This window comes from Hibiscus syriacus, unplaced genomic scaffold, assembly GCF_006381635.1.
Source record: "Hibiscus syriacus cultivar Baekdansim isolate YM2019G1 unplaced genomic scaffold, ASM638163v2 tig00007245_pilon, whole genome shotgun sequence".
NCBI lineage: Eukaryota > Viridiplantae > Streptophyta > Magnoliopsida > Malvales > Malvaceae > Hibiscus > Hibiscus syriacus.
This window is the reverse complement of record NW_024062132.1, coordinates 1-20,724: the sequence shown is the minus strand read 5'-3', so window position 1 is coordinate 20,724 and position 20,724 is coordinate 1. Positions and strand designations below refer to the sequence as shown.

The 20,724-nt window shown below is 34.3% G+C and overlaps 5 non-coding genes across 5 annotated transcripts; all 5 read left to right on the top strand.

Moving 5' to 3' along the window:
• Positions 1-3,443: 3,443 nt before the first annotated feature.
• On the top strand, positions 3,444-3,549 carry LOC120201463. Its single transcript, XR_005523654.1, has one exon. It is a non-coding gene; the product is annotated as a small nucleolar RNA R71 (small nucleolar RNA).
• A 2,872-nt stretch (positions 3,550-6,421) lies between these two features.
• LOC120201462 lies at positions 6,422-6,528 on the top strand. The gene has a single exon (XR_005523653.1). It is a non-coding gene; the product is annotated as a small nucleolar RNA R71 (small nucleolar RNA).
• Positions 6,529-14,496: 7,968 nt separating this feature from the next.
• LOC120201461 lies at positions 14,497-14,602 on the top strand. Its single transcript, XR_005523652.1, has one exon. It is a non-coding gene; the product is annotated as a small nucleolar RNA R71 (small nucleolar RNA).
• Positions 14,603-17,480: 2,878 nt separating this feature from the next.
• On the top strand, positions 17,481-17,587 carry LOC120201459. Its single transcript, XR_005523650.1, has one exon. It is a non-coding gene; the product is annotated as a small nucleolar RNA R71 (small nucleolar RNA).
• Positions 17,588-20,494: 2,907 nt separating this feature from the next.
• LOC120201460 lies at positions 20,495-20,601 on the top strand. Its single transcript, XR_005523651.1, has one exon. It is a non-coding gene; the product is annotated as a small nucleolar RNA R71 (small nucleolar RNA).
• The last annotated feature ends 123 nt before the right edge of the window (positions 20,602-20,724 follow it).

Genomic DNA, 20,724 nt, shown 5'->3' with positions numbered 1-20,724 from the left:
AAACTCTAACTTTTTAACAAAAATATCATTCATGGTAAGAATAAAACACAAACCATAATATACCAAATTACTCAAATCTTTAACAAGCATTATGATTTATGGAAATCATGACGCCACAAATAATTAGAAATACACTTCCTTGGTTAATGAATCCCTAAATGAGGCTCCTTTAGCTAGCAAACACCCTGTAAAAAGTCTTGGATGTAAAACCCTGATGAGTGTTTAGAATCATTAATCTTTGCTCATTATTTCTTTGGTTTTGAGGAATTATTACTGCTAAATTGTTCGTGTTTTGTTTTTTTTCGTGTAGGTCCTTACTTTCCAAAATTAGTGACAAAACGGGTGCATTCTGCATTTTTTTTATTATTTGGTCACGGTTGGAGACATGGGAACGACTCTGGGCATGACGCGGTCTGACGTGGCATTTTCTAGAAGGTTAAGTCAGCGACAGTTTCTAGAAGACTTCCTTCGCACGCCTTCTAGAAGATTGACGAGCAGAGTTGCATTAGGAGACTAGTTTAAGTTTGAATTTAAATTAAAAAACAATTATCTTTAGGATTATTTTATTTGTTTTCTTTATTTATCCTTTAAGATTTGAGAGGCTATAAATACCCACTTGGGGTAAGCCTAAACTCATCATTCAGATTACAATCTTCTTTTCTCTCTAGTTTTTATAAAAGCTTTCTCTTTTTACTTTTCAAGTTCTTTTCATTTTTCTTTTATTTTTCAAGCTTTGTTTTCAAATGCTAAGTATGACTTTTGTCATGATTAGCTAAACTTTTCATAAGCCAAGAGCTGTCGCGATGACTCAATTCCAAAGGGAGAATTGAAAAATGTTCTTAATATCTTCGGAATATCTCTCTCAATCTCTGCGCTTATTTTTCAAAATCAAAACAGTTTTCAAAATCAAAGATTGACTTTGGCCAAAAGGTTGTTGCGATTAAATGTGTGGGAGGAAGATTTGGCTTATAGAAAGCAATTCGACTTCCTGGGAACACACTTGGCGAGATAACTTCACCAAAAGGGATTTGAGATCGGAATTGATGGTTATTGAAGCAATAATCCGAGTCGGACACCACGAACTTATACGGTAATTGATCTACGACAATTGATGTTGTTAGAATCAATTACCAAATCCAGAATCAAAGATTGCCTTGGGTATTCGGTATACAAGATAGAGTCACAGGGATAGCCCTTGTAGACAAAGTAACCGACGTGAATCCCGAAGAGAAAACCTTATTCGATGATTATAAGGAAATTGAGTCAAAGCGAAGCTTGAGGCTACTTTTACCGTATTTATTCATAATCTTCATCTTCTTATTTTTACTTTAATTGCTTTTAATTATTTAATCGCATTTATTATTTTAATATTCTCTTACCAAAATGTCCCCCATTTTTACTGTTTCACACTTGACATAAATAAATCAGACATAAATTTATAATTTTCTAAGTCCCTGTGGATTCGACCCTTACTTCTCTTTACTACGTATTTCCTTACTTATTTAATTGAGAAAAAGGAATTTATTCGACATCTAAAATGACATTTGTCAAATTGGCGCCGTTGCCGGGGACTTTGCCGAAGTTATTAATTTTTGTTTGCTTTTGATTTATGACCAGGAATAATCCGGGAGCATTAGTGGAGTACGACCCGGAGATCGAAGCCAAAGATAGGAGACTCCAAGCACAGACACTTCGGGAAAGAAGGAGACAACTATCAAATCCAGAAGAAGAATCAAACTCAGGTAATACAATTCCGATGGTCGAACGTACTATCCGGGAGTTAGCCGTGGTACCTACTGAACAAGGGCCTTTTTGCTATGATTTTCCCCAAGGCGAAACTCCATACCAATTAAAAATTGGCCTTATTCATCTCCTCCCTATATTCCGCGGATTGCCAAATGAGGATCCACACAAACATCTCATGGAATTTCATATGGTCTGTACCAGCATGAGACCACAAGGAGTAACCGAGGACCAAATCAAATGTAGAGCTTTTTCTGTTTCCTTAGCCGATTCGGCTAAGAAGTGGTTATTTTATCTTTCTCCTAATTCTATTACTATATGGGCTCAAATGATTTGTTGTTTTCTTGACAGGTTTTTCCCTGCTGCGAAAGTAAGTGAACTACGAAGGAGAATACTTGGAATCAAACAGCTTGATGGAGAGTCACTCTAAGACTACTGGGAGTGGTTTAAGAAGTTATGTTCTAGTTGCCCACAACATGGGTTCACTGAACAAACACTCCTTCAATACTTTTATGAAGGATTATCTCCCCTGGAAATGAAGATGATCGATGCTGCCAACGGAGGAGCCTTGGTGAATATGACTCCTACTGAGGCAAGGGACTTAATATCCACGATGGCTGCAAATTCCCAACATTTCTGCACAAATAATGAACCTTCTCGAAGGGTTCATGAGATAAGTTCATCTTCCTTGGAAAATAAAATAGATAAGTTAACTGAAGTCATAAACTCTCTTATTGCAGGAAAGACAGGACAAAACCGATTATGTGGAATATGTGCATTACCTGATCATTCGACAGATGGTTGTCCAATGATTCAAGATGATGCAGCAGCTCAAGTCAATGCAGTCGAAAATTTTTTGATATACAACCCAGGATGGAGGGATCATCCAAATTTTAGTTATGCTCAAATCTCAAGGCCGGATCAAGGTTATCAAGCGAGACCACCTCCACCACCGCAAATCTATTACTACTAAAGAACCCAAAGCTTTAAATCACTAAAATAATATTATTGGAGGGATTAATAATGAAATCGAAGCTTAAAAGAAGTAGGAAATGATTCAAAGGACTTACCTTCGATTTATGGAACTTGGAGAGGAATAAGAAAGGAAAATGAGAAGGAATAGAAGAAATGAAGAAAATAAGAAGATGAAGAGAAATATAAAGCCTTCATATTTTTAAAATGGGGTAATAGCACTTTTGGTCATTCCTCATCCTTCTATTATTTTAAAATCCCCTTTTTTACGATTAATTTGACTTGATCCTGGCCCAATTAAACCCAATGACTTAAATTATGAAACCTACGGGGGTTAACTTACCTATCAGGTAAACCCAAAACAACTAACTAGAACTTTGGGGTGTTATAGTGGTTATCACCATAATAAACACATGTGATGAGAGATGCAACTTTTACTTTATATTTTCCTCCTGGTTTTTGTAATTTCTTTACCATATCCATCAATACTGAAATCTGAAATGTCATAGGTGTTAAAAGCTTTAGAATCTACTCCTACAACATTGCGCCGACCAAACATAATTCTCATATTGGGATATTGGCAATCATTAGTTGAGATCCTCTCCAGAATATCGTAAGCCTCTTTTTATGTCTTATCTTACAAAGCTTTATTCTTTGAAGGATCGAACACTATAAGAATATGTATGTTTATCCCATTATAAAACATCTTCATTTAGGTCCAATGTGGAAACCCATGCATAGGACATTTTCGCATCAAAGCCTTGAATCCTTCCCATGCTTCATACAAGGTTTCATCCTCCATTTACTTGAATGAAGGTAAACCATTTAAAGTATTGCATTCATGTATGTTTTCCGGGTTGAATCGTAACAAAATTTATGCTCTAACTCATTTCAGGATGCTATAACACCTAGTGGCAGTGAACTCAACCAAGCACAATCTTTATCACACTGCGAATAAAGAAAAAACTTCAGCTTTAGTGCCTCCTCTAGAACACCTTGCTGAATAAAGGAATCATAAATCTCCATGAATGCTCTCAAATGAGCCCGAGGATCTTCAACAACAGACCCTTCATACTATCCCTTAAATTGTAACATTTGAAGCATGACCTTCTTTAACTCAAAGTTCGCAAAATTAATCATTGACCTTACTATGCCTAGATGCAGATCATTCAATGTCGGCACTACATGCTTGCAGATAGGTGGATAACGATCATCCATGTTTTGAAAGGCTTTTCCTACTCTAAGACGAGTAGGAAACGCACCGTCCTCTCCATTCTACAACGGGGTAGAATATCAATCCCTCTTTCAACCATATTTCTTATGTTCTTTGTAACTTCATGGTGACGTCTCCTAAAATTCCTTTAAATCTCTGGATCAAAGGTATTTAATTCTTTGTCACTTCGGGCATACACTATTGGAAATGAAAACAAAACGTACCTACAAAAAAAAAATAACAAAGTAAGAAAAATAAAGAAAACCCTTAATCAAACCAATGCTCCCCAGAAATGGTACCAAAAACTTGATACATATATGCTATAGCAGTCATGTATCGTAACCAAGTAATAAAGTGGTAGCAAACTAATGATACAAATATTGAACCTATAGGGAGAAATATGTTTTCATTAGAGTTTTCAAGCATAAAAGAATGATGGTATGGAATAAATGCCAAGTAAAGAAAATCAATAAAATAAAAACTAGTTCATGCTACAACAATTCAAGGAGCAATAACTCAGCTATCAAATAGATGGAAAGGACATTGTGAACATCATACCATATATGAACAAAGCATACTAAATCTATGTGAGTTACATTGATTAAAACCATTTGAACTTCTCTAATACTTTCGTTGATTAAAGGTTAAAAATATTAACAAATATAATCAATTGGATACATGTTTTTCAACACACACATTGCTACTCAGCAACACCAACGCTATCAAAGATATATAGAAAATCAACCAAATCTATTTATAGAAATAATTGAAATTACAATACATTTAATATTTCTACTCATAATCATAAAGCTTCAAGAACATAAAATATGTAGCAAAATAAACATAAAATAATAAATACACAATATCATCGACAAAGTTATGAAGCATCTAAATCACTCTCTCCCAATAGACGGGTACGAAAGGTGATCTATTGACTGTCGAAGATAGTCAACGAGCTCTCCTTGTACTACAACAATCTCTGGCAGGGGTTTAAGTTTCCATGGCATATGAAGGATAAACATGAGAAATGGGTACCTTGAAATGGCTTCCGATCTTCATATTTTTCAAGCTTGCATGTATGCCCATTAATAACTATGATGAGATTTCCATCCTCTAATAGGATGGTCGCACGTTTCAAAAAATATCCCTCGCAATGATCTTTAGTCTTTACTATACGCATACGTGCTCAACTAAGATATTTCACTTAGTATGGTTGCATCCATTGTAGCCCACCTTTAAACACCTTTCTTAACACTTTTTCTAGTGTTTTACATATATTTGTCCCATTAACGGTCATAGTATGGGTCTAGGGCCTCCTAGGTAACATTTTTAGCCGTTTTGGACATTTTGGGTAGGGATTTTGAAACCACCTTAGGGTCAAATCATAGTGCAAATTTGAATTCTAAACAAGGGTTGCAACATATTACACAATTTCTTACGAGAAAGTTCTCCAAATCACTCTAAAAAATCTCCCAATGTCTCTAATTGTTTAATAAAGTTTAAAGAGTTTATTTAGGGTCATCTAGCACTATAAAAACACTAACTTTATTAACAACAACATCATCAATGGCAATAATCAAACACAAACACTAATATACCAAATTACTCAAATATTTAACAAGCATTATGATTTATGGAAATCATGACACCACAAAGAATTAGAAATACACTACCTCTGTTAATGAATCCCTAAATGAGGTTGCTTTAGCTAGCAAACACCCTCTACCAAGTCTTGGATGTAAAATCCCCAATTCTCTTGTAACCAAAGAACCCAAAGATTTAAATCACTAAAATAAGGTTGCTGGAGGGTTTAATAATGAAATCTAAGCTTAAAAGGAGTAGGAAATGACTCAAAGGACTTACCATCGATTTATGGAAATTGGAGAGGAAGAAGAGAGGAAAATGAGAATGAATAGAATAAATGAAGAAAAGAAAAAGATGAAGAGAAATATAATGCCTTCATCTTTTTAAAATGGGGTAATAGCACTTTTAGTCATTCTTCATCCTTCTACTATTTTAAAATCTCATTTTTTATGACTAATTCAGTTTGATTATGACCCAATTAAACCCAACGACTTCAATTACAAAATCTACGGGGGACCACTTACCTCTCAGGTAAACCTAAAACTATTAACCCAAACTTTGGGGTGTTACAGTGGTTATCACCACAATAATCACATGTGATGAGAGATCCAACTTTGACTTCTTACATTACTCCTAGTTTTTGCAATTTCTTTACCAAATATGTCAATGATAAAAATCTGAGATGTCATAGTGTTAAAAGCTTCATAATCTACTGCTGCAGCATTGCGCCAACCAAACATATTTGTAATATTGGGATATTAGCAATCATTAGTTGAAATCCTCCTCAGAATATCGTACACCTTTTTTTATGTCTTATATAACAAAGTTTCATTTGTTGAAGCATCGACCACTATATGAATAAGTATGTTTAACCCATTATAAAATAAATCCATTTTGGTCCAATGTGGAAATTCATGTATAGGACAGTTCCGCAGTAAAGCCTTGAATCTTTCCCATGCTTCATACAAGTTTTCATCCTACATTTACTTGAATAAAGTTAAACCATTTCGAAGTTTTGCATTCATGTTTGGCGGGTTAAATCGTAACAAAAAACTATGCTCTAACTAATTCCAGTATGCTATAACACCTAGTGGCAGTGAACTCAACCAAACTCGTTCTTTATCACACAGTGAAAAAGGAAAAAGCTTTAGCTTTAGTGCCTCCTCTAGAACACCTTGCTAAATAAAGGAATCATAAACCTCCTGATACATGCATTACAAGGCTCACATTAAAGAAAGAAGTAATAACTCTTGCAAATGATCCACTCGTCCAAGCATTGGAAAAGAAGATCAGAACAGAAACATACTTGCGACGACTTTTTGAATGGGATCCTGATCTTATTTAGTTAAGATGTCTTCTAGATATACGACCTTCTGTCTCTTATCTTTCCAACGGTTCTTGAATCGCATCAATCCGATATTGGGAACTTAAGATTTGGCCATTTTACTGAAGACGAGGCATGCAGAAAATCCTATACGGGATTAATACGGGATTTTGTAAATATTACGAATTTTCAATATTTTTATTGATTATTTGTAATATAACTTAATATAGGATGATGCATTATCTTTTAGGATTAGATTTATTATTTTATTATGAATTAAGGTTGGGTTAAAATATTATTTTTAGTTATTATTATTTTATTATGAATTAGAGTTAAGACATGTTTAATTTATTATTATTTTATTCATTAGTTATTTAGGACCTTTATAACTCAGCCCCTATATAAAGGAGGCTTCATTCAAATTTTTAATTAATATTTCTTTGATTAATAATACAACGGAGTTCGTTTTTGCAAGTGCTGATTGCCTTGTGCCTTCGAAGCTTCTTCTCCTTGAGTTTTTGCGAGTTCTTGTGAGGGAGATTAATCTTCACACTCCAATTTGCCTTTTCATCGCGACTAGGAGGGTTGGTTAGAGACATATTATCGTGTTTTCCTTTTCATTGCGACTAGGAGGGCTCGATAGGACATTATCCATCGATTTTTCACATATCCATCCACGCCATCAATCATCTTTATCGTTCACCTTCATAAGAGAGATCTTTTGATATCTTGGTTATCTTATTTTATTTGCAATTCCTTTATCTTTTCTCTATCTTGTTCTAATCTTGTTTCTTACCTTGTTTCCAGCACCTAAAAGAAACTCTAAGAACCCTTCTTGCTACCGCCACCTTCCCCTATTCGTTCCCCATTATTCTTCATCGAGTCTAGAGCTTTCTAGGTTTGATTCTTCAACAATAGCAACGTTCATTAACCCGCCACCTCTTACCTATCAATTGGTATCAGATTTGGGCCGATTCTTGGAAAGAAGAAAGCAATCTTGCTTGTTCTTGCACACAAAACCGTCAAGGTACCCCAACGGAGCTAGTTCGTAGAAGATTCATCATTTCAGATTCTTTTTATTTAATTTTAATTTAGACTCAAATCCTTCTTGTTAGGTTGCTATTTTTAAAAAACAAAAAACAAAAAAAAAACAATAAAGCCAAAATTTCAAAAAAAATTGCAAATGAAGGTATTTAGGGCTTATTTTCTCCAGATATCATATTCATCCTAATATAAATATCCATTCCAAAATTCACTCAAATCGGAGTTCATTAGATCCTTCAAATACATCCTTCAAGTTTCATCGACAGATTCGGTCTTGGATCTTGTTGAATTGCTTGAAAATTCTACAGGAAGAATTTCATGGTGAAAATTTCCAGATTGTAACTTCATATATTCAAGAACTTTCACACAAAAAATAGAAATTTTTGGAGATCAAGAACACCTTCAAACAAAGCGATAACGAAAAACAGATTGTTTAAGGACTCACCGTTCAACAGAGTCTACTGGATACTACTGAAGCTATTTGGTTCTGAAATTTTACAGGTGGTTTCTTGACGTATCTAAAGACAATCAAGAATTTTCCAAAATTATTGGACACCGGTAACCCCCTAAAAAATGTTGCTCAAGTTGATCCAGTGTTTTCTAGGTTTTCTGGTTTGGTTCTTTTTTTTTTCTTTGACTCTTAGTGCTTTAGGTTCTTTTATTTTTCCTTTTTATTGTTCTTTTGCATTATCTAACACATTATCTTTCTTGTGTTAGTAGGATTAAAGAGTTTGCATACTTCTTCCTCCCTTGCATTCTCGTTCTCTTGGAGTCTAACCCTTGTTTGGCCTCTTAGAACTTTTAGGTTTTCTTATCGCCTTTGCTAGTAATCAAACTCCGATACGAACTGTGGAAGACTACTTGGTAAAGTGAGTTTTAAAGAGTACAAGATCGGCTTACTTGCCTCTCGTTGTGTTACTTTCTTGGAGTGACTTGTGAGGTTTCTTGTTTTGTTGAATTTTCTTTCTTTTATTTTTATTTTACTTTAAAATTTTCTTTCAAGTGTTATGATTTCAGGATGGGCGACAATAACAACAAGACACTTACGGCTATCTTATCCGCACTTGCCCAACTCACGACTCAAGTTGAAAGATTTGATGAAATTGTGAGAGAACGACAAGAACCACAACTGGATCTATCAAACTAGAATCCAAGACCAAACAATGCTGAACTTTTGGTACCCGGGCGAGAAAAACCACGTTTCCAAGCACTCAAACTCTTTGTAAAACCAAAGTTCACGATCTCGTCTTTCAAAGGAGACAACGATCCAGACAGGTACATCGAATGGGAAGGAAAAGTTAATCTCATGTTCTCATACCATGACTGCCCCCAAGCTAAACAAGTTCACCTCATCACCATACAATTCGAAGGATATGCTCGAACTTGGTGGATGCAAACAAGGAAAAAGATATAGAACTTCCAAATTCCAACAATCACTTCTTGGATCGACCTCAAACATACCATGAGGAAGCAATTCCTACCGGCACATTATACACGAGAAGTTAAACTACGACTACACCGACTTCGACAAGGTAGAAGTTCAGTTGAAGACTACTACAAGGAGATGATGTCCTTACTCAATAGGGCTAACATAACCAAAAAAGAAGAGGTCACCGTGTCAAGATTCGTCGTCGGCTTAAACTCAAACATCACTGATCTTCTTGATCTCCAAGGGTACGAAAACCTTGAAGATACACTAAAGAAAGCAATGACAATTGAAGCACAAATCCAAAGGAGATTTCGATTCATAGAACATAACCAAGGTATTTCATCCTCTTACCAAGGTAATCCTTCAAATCCTTCCTCATCTTCTACTCCATATTCTCAAAAAAAGCCAAGAGATGCAAACATGACAAGGAGAAAGAACGACTAGCAAAGAATGACACACTTCCAGCCCCTAAAGATCAATGATAATTTGTGAGGATGTAGGGAAAGCAAAAAAAAGAAAAAGATGAGAAAGAGGCAAAAGCAAAAGAGGTCACTAGTTACAAAAGCCAAAAGAATAATGACCCATGGGAGGTGAGTGGACCTAATTGTGAGAAGAAAAGAGTGACACAAAATCTTTGTGTGAGCACAAAAGAATTGAGAGAGAACCTTCTTTACAAACAACCTTCCATTCTTGTTCACTTTAGGGAATCAATTGTTTCGATTTCTAACATTAACAATGATTTTCCTAGTGTGTTTTCATGTTTGTTACAGGATTTTCGAGAAGTGTTAGGTCATTCACCTAACGAATTACCACCGACAAGAGGAAAACTACACCAAAGCAATCTAATTCAAGGTTCCATTATACCTCGTCAAGCATACAATCTCGAAGAAATCAAAGAGTTAGATTTGTTACAAAAAGGCTACATCCAGGAAAACCTTAGTCGTGATGCCATCTTAAGGACGAAGCATAACTTGAACAACTCCACAGGCTTTATAGTTTGTGCACAGGGAATCAATGTAAATGATGAGAAAGTAAAACAACACGAGACTGGCCCACACCATCTTCCATCGCCAAGAGTTGTCGAATAGTGCTAGGTGACCCTCCTGACGGGTTACCACCTGAAAGCCCTAATCACTATGCCATATCAATGAAGAGTCACGATTTACGAGAGTCTAAAGATTCGAGGATGAATCCTTTTGAGGAGTGGGGGAATGATACATGCACCAGAGTCCATAATACATGATTCTTTGGACTAATGTTTCTACTCGAACCTATTAGAAGGACAAAGTCTCGAAGATTCAAAGCACATCTATTCGGTAAGTATAATGTGAATGAATCATTAAACGATTCTGATGTTGCTCCCTTTAATTTTTCAGATTCAGGTCGAATCTTTTTGAAGAAAGGGAGGATGATACATGCATCACAAGGCTCACATTAAAGGAAGAAGTAATAACTCTTCCAAATGATCCACTCGTCCAAGCATTGGAAAAGAAGATCAGAACATAAGCAGACTTACGATGACTTTTTGAATAGGATCTGATCTTATTTAGTTAAGATGTCTCTGGAGATACGACCGTCTGTCTCTTATCTTTCCAACGGTTCTTGAATCGTATCGATCCGATATCGGGAACTTATTATTTGGCCATTTTACTGAAGACGAGGCATGCAGAAAATCCTATACGGGATTAATACGGGATTTTGTAAATATTACGAATTTTCAATATTTTTATTGATTATTTGTAATATAACTTAATATAGGATGATGCATTATCTTTTAGGATTAGATTTATTATTTTATTAGGAATTAAGGTTTGGTTAAAATATTATTTTTAGTTATTATTATTTTATTATGAATTAGAGTTCAGACATGTTTAGTTTATTATTATTTTATTCATTAGTTATTTAGGACCTTTATAACTCAGCCCCTATATAAAGGAGGCTTCATTCAACTTTGTAATTAAGATTTCTTTGATTAATAATACAACGAGAGTTCGTTTTTGCAAGTGCTGATTGCCTTGTGCCTTCGAAGCTTCTTCTCATAGAGTTTTTGAAAGTTCTTGTGAGGGAGATTAATCTTCACACTCCAATTTGCCTTTTCATCACGACTAGGAGGGTTGGTTAGAGCCATATTATCGTGTTTGCCTTTTCATTGCGATTAGGAGGGCTCAATAGGACATTATCCATCGATTTTCCACATATCCATCCACGCCATCAATCATTTTTATCGTTCACCTTCATAAGAGAGATCTTTTGATTTCTTGGTTATCTTATTTTATTTGCAATTCCTTTATCTTTTCTCTATCTTGTTTTAATCTTGTTTCTTACCTTGTTTCCAGCACCTAAAAGAAACTCTAAGAACCCTACTTGCTACCGCCACCTTCCCCTATTCATTCCCCATTGTTCTTCATCGAGTCTAGAGCTTTCTAGGTTTGATTCTTCAACAATAGCAAAGTTCATTAACCCGCCACCGCTTCCCTATCACCTCCATGACCGCTCTCAAATGAGACCTAGGATCTTCAACAACAGACCCTCTATACTATCCCATAAATTGTAACCTTTGGAACATTACATGCTTTAACTCAAAAGTCACAAAATTAATCATTGGCCTTACTATGCCTAGATGAAGATCATCCAACATCGACACTATATCCTCGTGGATAGGCGGATAATGGTCATCCATGTTTTGAAATGGTTTTCTTACTCCAATGAGAGCAGGCAATGCACCATCCTCTCTAATCTACAATGGGGTAGAACACCAATCCCTCATCCAACCATATTTCTTATGTTCATCACAGTTGCATGGTATCGTCTCCTAAAAGTCTTTAAATCTCTGGATTAAAGGGCTTTAATTCTTCGTCACTTCGGGGTAGACACTATTGTAAATGAAAAATAAAAGTTCCTAAAAATAACAAATTAAACAAAATAAAGAAAACACTTAATCAAACCGATGCTCCCCGGTAGCGGTGCCAAAACTTGATAATACAAATATGCTATAGCAATTACACAAGTGCATGTGTCGTAAAACAAGTAATAAAGTGGTAGCAAACAAATGATACAAATATCGAACCCATAGGGAGAAATATACTTTCATTAGAATTTTTAATGATAAAAGAATGATGGTATGTAATAAATGGTAAGTAAGGAAAATCAATAAAAGAAACACCAGTTCATGTTATAGGAGTTCAAAGATCAATAAGTCAACTATCAAATAGATGGAAAAGATACTGTGAACATTATACCTTATGTGAACAGAGCATACTAAATCTATGTGATTAACATTGATTAAGACCTTTAGATATTCTCTAATTACTTTTATTGATTAAAGGTTCAAAATATTAACAAAGCTAATTGATTGGATGCATGCTTTTCAACACAAACATTGCTACTAAGCAACACCAACGCTATCAAAGATATATAGAAAATCAACCAAATTTATTTCAAGAAATAATTGAAATTACCATACATTTAATCATATGTATTTCTACTCATAATCATAAAAGATGTAGTAAAAATAAAATAAAATAATAAATGCACAATATCATCCACAAAAGTTTATAAAGCATCCAAATCACTCTCTCTCGATATATGGTTTTGAAAGGTGATTTACTAACTACCGAAGCTACTCAATGAGATCTCCTTATGCTACAACAATCCTTGGTAGGGGCTTAAGTTTACATTGCATACGAAGGATAAACATGAGAAATTGGTACCTTGAAATGGCTTTCAATCTTCATATTTCTCAAGCTTGCAAGTACGCCCATTTATAACTATGACGAGATTTCCATCCTCTAATAAGATGCTAGCACATTTAAAAAAATTCCCTTGCAATGATCCCCATTCTATACTGTTAGTATACGTGCTCAACTGAAGATATTTCACTTAGTATGGTGGCATCCATTATAAACCACCTTTAAAAACCTTCCTTAATGCTTTTTCTAGTGTTTTACACATATTCGATCCCATTTACGGTCATAGTATAGGCCTAGGGCCTCCTAGATAACATTTTAGGCCATTTTAGACATTTTGGGAAGGGATTTTGAAACCACCTTAGGGGATTTCGAAATCACAATGCAAATTTGAATTCTAAACAAGGGGTTTCGAAACTAGCTTGGGGTTTCAAAACCTCTGCAGCATATTGCACAGTTTCTTATATAAAGCTCTCCAAATCACTCTAAAAACTCTCCCAATATCTCTAAATGTTTAATAAAGCTTAAGGAGGTTATTTAGGGTCATATAACACTATAAAAATACTAACGTTTTTAACAAAAACATCATCTATGGAAAGAATCAAACACAAACCCTAATATACCAAATTACTCAAATCTTTAACAAGCATTATGATTTATGGAAATCATAACACCACAAAGAACTAGAAATACACTACCTTGGTTAAAGAATCCCGAAATGAGTTTCATTTAGCTAGCAAACACCCTCTACCAAATCTTGGATGTAAAACCCCCAAATCTCTTGCATCCAAAGAACCCAAAGCTTTAATTCACTAAAATAATGTTGCGAAGGGATTAATAATAAAATCAAAGCTTAAAAGAAGTATGAAATGACTCAAAGGACTTACCTTCGATTTATGGAACTTGGAGAGGAAGAAGAGAGGAAAATTACAAGGAATTGAATAGATAAAGAAAAGAAATATAAAGCCTTCATCTTTTTAAAATGGGGTAACAACACTTTTGGTCCTTCCTTATCCTTTTACTATTTTAAAATCTCATTTTCTACTACTAATTTGGCTTGATCCCGACCCAATTAAACCAACGACTTAAATTATGAAATCTACGGGGGTTCATTTACCTCACAGGTAAACCCAAAACTACTAACCCGGAGTTTTAGGTGTTACTGTGGTTATCACCATAATAAACACATGTGATGAGATATGCAGCTTTGACTTCGTACATTCCTCCTGGTTTTTGCAATTTCCTTACAATATCTTTCAATGTTGAAATCTAAGATGTAACACTGTTAAAAGCTTTAGAATCTATTATTGCAGCATTGTGTCGGCTAAACATATTTCTCATATTGGGATATTGGCAATTATTAGTTGACATCCTCTTCAACATATCGTAAGCCACTTTTTATGTCTTATCTAACAAAGCTTCATTCGTTGAGGCATCGACCACTATACGAATATGTATGTTTAACCCATTATAAAACATCTTCATTTAGGTCCAATGTGGAAACCCATGCATAGGACATTTCCGCAGCAAATCCTTGAATCTTTCGCATGCTTTATACAAGCTTTCATATACCATTTGCTTGAATGATGTTAAACCATTTTGAAGTTTTTCATTCATGTTTGGCGAGTAGAATCATAACAAAAATTTATGCTCTAACTCATTTCAGGATGTTATAACACCTAGTGCCAGTGAACTAAATCAAGCTCGTTCTTTATCACACGACGAATAAGGAAATTGTTTTACCTTTAGTTCCGTATATGGAACACCTTGATGCGTAAAGGAATATGAGTAAAGAAATCACAAACCTCCATGAACTTTCTCAAAGGAGCCCTATGATCTTCAACAACAAACCCATTATACAGTCCCAAAATTATAACATTTGGAGCATGACTTGCTTTAACTTAAAGTTTGCAAAATTAATCCCTGACCTTACTATGCCTAGATGAAAATCATCCAACATCGGTACCACATGCTCTTGGATATGGGAATCACAATCATCTATGTTTTGAAATGGTTTTCCTGCTCCAATTGAGCAGGCAATGCACTATAATCTCCTTTCTACAATGGGGGTAGAATACCAATCCCTCATCCAATATTTGTTATGTTCTTTGCAGCTTCACGGCGACGTCTCCTAAAAGTCTTTTAAATCTCTAGATCAAAGGGTTTTAATTCTTCTCCACTTTAGGGTAGACACTATTGGTAATGAAAATTAAAAGTACCTATAAAAGAAAATAACAAAGTAAGTAAAATAAAGAAAATCCATAATCAAACCGTTACACCCCGACAACGATACCAAAAACTTGATGATACGAATATGCTATAGCAATTACGTAAGTGCATATATCGTTAAATAAGTAATAAAGTAGTAGCAAACTATTGATATGATTATCGAACCTATAGGGAACAATATGTTTTCATTAGAACATTTAAGCATAAAAGAATGATGGTATGGAATAAATGCTAAGTAAATAAAATCAATAAAAGAAACACCAGTTTTTGCTGCAACAGTTTAAAGAGCATTAAGTTAGCTATCAAATAGATGGAAATAATATTGTGAATATCATACCTTATGTGAATAGAGCATACTAAATCTATGTGATTAACATTGATTCTGACCTTTTGAACTTCTATAATTACTTTCATTGATTAAAGGTTCAAATATTAACAAAGTTAATTGATTGGATGCATGCTTTTCAACACACACATTGCTACTCAACAACACCAACGCTATCAAATGTATATAGAAAATTAACCAAATCTATTTCTGGGAATAATTAAAATTACCATACATTTAATCATAAATACTTCTACTCATAATCATAAAGCTTCAAGCACATAAAAGAAGTGGAAAAATAAACATAAAATAATAAATGCACAATATCATCCATAAAGTTTATAAAGCATCCAAATCACTATCTCTCTTAATAGATAGATTCGAAAGGTAATCTGTTTACTGCCGATGCTACTCAGCGAGCTCTCCTTGTGCTGCAACAATCCATGGCAGGGGATTAAGCTTCAATGGCATACGAAGGATAAATATGAAAATGGGGACCTTGAAATGGCTTCCGATCTTCATATTTTTCAAGCTTTCAAGTACACCTATTTATAGCTTTGATGAGATTTCCATTCTCTAATAACATGCTCACACGTTTAAAAAAAATCCCTTGCAATGATCCTCATTCTCTACCATCCGTATACGTACTCGACTAAAGATATTTCACTTAGTATGGTTGCATCCATTGTAACACACCTTTAAACACATTTCTTAACACTTTTGTCTAGTGTTTTACACATATTCAATCCCATTTAAGGTCATACCTTGGGTCTAGGGCCTCTTGGTCTACATTTTAGGAAATTGTGGACATTTTGGGTAGGGATTTTAAAACCACCTTAGGGGTTTCAAAATCACAGTGCAAATTTTATTTCTAAACAAGGGGTTTCGAAACCAGCTTGGGGTTCCGAAACATCTGTAGCATATTCCATAGTTTCTTACAAGAAAACTCTCTAAATCACTCTAAAAACTCTCCCAACTTCTGTAAATGTTAATAAAGCTTAAGGAGGTTATTTAGGGCCATCTAGTGCAATAAAACACTAATTTTTTTTAACAAAAACATCATCCATGGCAAGAATCAAACATAAACCCTAATATACCAAATTACTCAAATCTTTAACAAGCATTATGATTTATGAAATCATGACACCAAAAAGAATTAGAAATACACTACCTTGGTTAAAGAATCCCAAAATGAGGCTCTTTTAGCTAGTAAACATCTTGTACCAAGTCTTGGATGTAAACCCCTAAATCTCTTACAGCCAAAGAACCCAAATCTTTAAATCACTAAAATAATGTTATTGAAGGGATTAATAATGAAATCAATGCTTAAAAGAAGCAGGAAATGACTCAAAGGACTTACATTCGATTTATGGAAATTGGAGAGAAGAAGAGAGGAATATGAGAAGGAATAGAAGAAATAGAAGAAATGAAGAAAAAAGAAGATGAAGGGAAATATAAAGCCTTCATCTTTTTAAAATGGGGTAATAACACTTTTGGTCCCTTCTTATCCTTCTACTATTCTAAATATCATTTTTTACTAGTAATTTGGCTTGATCCTGACCCAATTAAACCCAACGACTTAAATTACGAAATCAATGGGGGTCCACTTACTTTTCAGGTAAACCAAAATCTACTAACCCAGAGTTTGGGCTATCAGAGTGGTTATCACCATAACAAACACATGTGGTTTATGCAATTTCTTTACCATATCTTTCAATGTTGAAATCTAAGATGTCATAGTTTTAAAAGCTTTATAATCTACTGTTGCAGCATTGTGTCGGCCAAACATATTTCTCATAATGGGCTATTGGCAATCATTAGTTGAGACCATCTCAAAAATATTGTAAGCCTCTTTTTATGTCTTATCTAACAAAGCTTTATTCGTTGAAGTTAACCCATTATAAAACATCTTCATTTGGATCCAATGTGAAAACCCATGAATAGGACATTTCCGCAACAAAACCTTCAATCTTTCCCATGCTTTATACAAGCTTTCATATACCATTTGCTTGAATGAAGTTAAACCATTTCGAAGTTTGCATTCATGTTTGCATGGTTGAATCATAACAAAATTTATGCTCTAACTCATTTCAGGATGTTATAACACTTTGGGATAGTGAACTAAATCAAGCTCGTTCTTTATCACATGATGAATAAGAAAAAAGCTTCAGCTTTAGTGGCTCATGCGGAACAACTTGCTGAATAAAGAAATAACAAACATCCATGAACACTTTCAAATGATCCATATGATCTTCAACAATAGACCCTTTATGATGTCCCAAAAATTGTAATAATTGGAGCATGACCTACTTTAACTCAAAGTTTGCAAAATTAATCGTTGGCCTTACTATGCCCAGATGCAGATCATCCAACATCGACACTACATGCTCACGGATAGGGGGATCATAATCATCTATGTTTTAAAATGGTTTTCCTGCTCCAACACGACTAGGTAATGCATTATCCTCTCATTTCTACAACGGGGGTAGAATACCAATCCCTCATCCAACCATATTTGTTTTGTTCTTTGTATCTTAACGGCGACGTCTTCTAAAAGTCCTTTAAATCTCTAGATCAAAGGGCTTTAATTCTTCGTCACTTTAGGGTAAAAACTATTGGAAATGAAAACTAAAAGTACCTACTAAAGAAAATAAAAAAGTAAGAAAAATAAAGAAAAACCTTCATCAAACTGTTACTCCTGGTAACAGTGCCAAAAACTTGATGCTACGATTGTGCTATAGCAATTACGCAAGTGCATCTATCGTAAAACAAGTAATAAAGTTGTAGCAAACTAATGTTATGATTATCAAACCCATAAGGAGAAATATGTGTTCATTAGAGTTTTTAAGCATAAAAGAATGATGGTAAGTAAAGAAAATCAATAAAAGAAACATCAGTTCTTTCTACAGCAGTTCAAAGACCAATAAGTCAGATTATCAAATAGATGGGAAGAATATTGTGAACATCATACCTTATGTGAACAAAGCATACTAAATCTATTTGATTAACATTGATTGTGACCTTTTAAACCTCTCTAATTACTTTCATTGATTAAAGGTTCAAAATATTAACAAAGTTAATCTATTGGATACATGCTTTTCAACACACACATTACTACTTAGCAACACTAACGCTATCATAGTTATATAGAAAATAAACCAAATCTATTTCTAGAAATAATAGAAATTACCATACATTTAATCATAAGTATTTCTACTCATAATCATTAAGATTCAAGCACATAAAAGAAGTAGTAAAATAAACATAAAATAACAAATGCATAATATTGTCCACAAAGTTTATAAAGCATCCAAATCACTTGCTCTCTCAATAGATGGATTTGAAAGGTGATATGTTGACTGTCGATGCTACTCAACAAGCTCTCATTATGCTGCAACAATCTCTGGTAGGGGCTTAAGCTTCCATGGTATACGAAGGATAAACATGAGAAATGGATACCTTGTAATGGCTTTCGATCTTCATATTTTTCAAGCTTGCAAGTACGCCTATTTACAACTATGACGAGATTTCCATCCTATAATAAGATACTCGCATGTTTCAAAAAATTCCATTTCAATGATCCTCATTCTCTACTATTCGTATACTTGCTCGACTGAAGATATTTAAATTAGTATGGTTACATTTATTGTAACCCACCTTTAAACACCTTTCTTAAAACTTTTTCTAGTGTTTTACATATATTCATTCCCATTTAAGGTTATACCATGGGTATAGGGCCTTCTGGGTAACATTTTAGACATTTTGGGTAGGGTTTTGAAACCACTTTCAGGGGGTTTCAAAATCATAGTGCAAATTTGCATTCTAAACAGGGGTTTCTAAACCAGCTTGGGGATTTTCGAAACCACTGTAGCCAATTACACTATTTTTTACGAGAAAGCTCTCCAAATCACTCTAAAAACTCTCCCAATGTCTTTAAAAGTTTAATAAAGCTTATGGAGGTTATTTAGGGTCGTCTAACACTATAAAAACACTAACTTTTTAACAAAAAAATTATCCATGATAAGAGTCAAACACAAACTCTAATATACCAAATAACTCAAAGCTTTAACAAACATTATGATTTATGGAAATCATGACACCATAAAGAATTAGAAATACACTAGATTGGTTAAAGAATCCCAAAATAAAGCTCTTTTAGCTATCAAACACCCTCTACCAGGTCTTGGATGTAAAACCCCAAATCTCTTACAACCAAAGAACCCAAAGCTTTAAATCATTGAAATAAAGTTGCTGAAGGGATTAATAATGAAATCGAAGCTTAAAAGAAGTAGGAAATGACTCAAAGTACTTACCTTCGATTTATGGAACTTGGAGAGGAAGAATAGAGGAAAATGAGAATGAATAGAATAAATGAATAAAAGAAGAAGTTAATGAAAAATATAAAGCCTTTGTCTTTTTAAAATGGGGTAATAACACTTTTGGTCTTTCCTCATCCTTCTACAATTTTAAAATCTCCTTTTTTAACGACTAATTTAGCTTAATCCCGACCCAATTAAACCCAACGACTTAAATTACTAAATATACAAGGGTCTAGTTACATCTCAGGTAAACCCAAAACTACTAACCTGGACTTTGGGGGTGTTACAGTGGTTATCACCATAATAAACACATGTGATGAGAGATGCATCTTTGACTTCGTACATTTTTCCTGGTTTTTGCAATTTCTTTACCATATCTTTCAATATTGAAATCTAATATGTCATAGTGTTAAAAGCTTCAGAATCTAAACCTGCAACATTGTGCCCGCCAAACATATTTCTCATATTGGGATATTGACAATCATTAGTTGAGATCCTCTGAAGAATATCGTAAGCCTCTTTTTATGTCTTATCTAACAAAGCTTCATTAGTTGAAACATCGACCACTATACGAATATGTATGTTTAAACCCATTATAAAACATTTCCATTTGGGTCCAATGTGGAAACCTATGCATAGGACATTTCCACAACAAAGCCTTGAATCTTTCCCATGCTTATTATAGGCTTTCATCCTCCATTTTCTTGAATGAAGTTAAACCATTTCAAAGTTTTGCATTCATGTTTGGTGGGTTGAATTGTAAAAACAATTATGTGCTAACTCATTGTAGGATGCTAGAACACCTAGTGGCAGTGAACTCAATCAAGCTCGTTCTTTATCACATAGGGAATAGGAA